We start from the raw sequence: 1330 nt of genomic DNA on the forward strand, positions 1-1330 counted from the left end.
CATGAACAGGGCGGCGATTCTCATCGGGAGAGATGAGATCTTTCGAAATTTTCAGACAGCGTGTCCGAGTGGTTTAGGGAAGTAGACTGAAAATCCTTTAGGCTCTGCCTGCGGAGGTTCGAATCTTGCCGCTGTCGTATGTCTGATGGCGTAAGGGTTTTCAAGACATCTGAGCAGTCTCGCTTTCGAATCCTCATAGCGACTCCGATGGACATTATGAACGAGTAGGATGCGAACGAACTGATGCGCATGACATTTGAGGAACATTGATGAGAATTGATGTATATCCCAAAAAATGTATCTAGTCAAAGCGCTGGGCTACGTATGCAAGAATGCGAGTCCGCTAAATATCATCGTCCTTGCTGAGGTGCTCCGCGATGCTGTGAGCCACTCCCCTAGCAACATGAACAGGGTGGCGATTCTCATGGGCAGAGACGAGATCCTCTGCGTCTTCCAGACAGCGTGTTCGAGTGGTTAAGGAGATGGACTTGAAATCCATTGGGCTCTGCCTGCGCAGGTTCGAATCCTGCCGCTGTCGTATGTCTGATGGCGTATGGGTTTTCAAGACATCTGAGCAGTCTCGCTTTCGAATCCTCATAGCGACTCCGATGGACATTATGAACGAGTAGGGTGCGAACGAACTGATGCGCATGACATTTGAGGAACATTGATGAGAATTGATGTATATCCCAAAAAATGTATCTACCTCTAGACTCTTATCTCATATAAGCCCTACCATTTCAGCGAATTCGCTGTCGTTGCAGCCATCATTTGGGAAGAGACCTCTTACGAAGAGTGCGAACGATACCATTACTACGCCGACGTTCTTGTCAAAGCGCTGGGCTACGTATGAAAGAATGCGAGTCAGCTAAATATCATCGTCCTTGCTGAGGTGATCCGCGATGCTGTGAGCCACTCCCTTAGCAACATGAACAGGATGGCGATTCTCATGGGTAGAGATGAGATCCTCTGACTCTTCCAGACAGCGTGTCCGAATGGTTAAGGAGGTGGAATCGAAATCCATTAGGCTATGCCTGCGCAGGTTTGAATCCTGCCGCTATCGTATGTCTGATGGCGTATGGGTTTTCAAGACATCTGAGCAGTCTCGCTTTCGAATCCTCATAGCGACTCCGATGGACATTATGAGCGAGTAAGATGCGAACGAACTGATGCGCATGACATTTGAGGAACATTGATGAGAATTGATATATATCCCAAAAAATGTATCTACCTCTAGACTCTTATCCTATATAAGCCCTACCATGTCAGCGAATTCGCTGTCGTTGCAGCCATCATTTGGGAAGAGACCTCTTACGAGAGTGCGAACGAT

The 1330-nt window shown here is 47.7% G+C and overlaps 3 non-coding genes across 3 annotated transcripts; all 3 read left to right on the plus strand.

The window, feature by feature from the left end:
* Positions 1 to 54: 54 nt before the first annotated feature.
* Positions 55 to 137, plus strand: Pmar_PMAR003201. The gene has a single exon. It is a non-coding gene; the product is annotated as a tRNA-Phe (tRNA).
* Positions 138 to 456: 319 nt separating this feature from the next.
* Pmar_PMAR003202 lies at positions 457 to 538 on the plus strand. Its single transcript has one exon. It is a non-coding gene; the product is annotated as a tRNA-Ser (tRNA).
* Positions 539 to 981: 443 nt separating this feature from the next.
* On the plus strand, positions 982 to 1063 carry Pmar_PMAR003203. Its single transcript has one exon. It is a non-coding gene; the product is annotated as a tRNA-Ser (tRNA).
* The last annotated feature ends 267 nt before the right edge of the window (positions 1064 to 1330 follow it).

This window comes from Perkinsus marinus (assembly GCF_000006405.1).
Source record: "Perkinsus marinus ATCC 50983 genomic scaffold scf_1104296970406, whole genome shotgun sequence".
NCBI classification, from domain to species: domain Eukaryota; phylum Perkinsozoa; order Perkinsida; family Perkinsidae; genus Perkinsus; species Perkinsus marinus.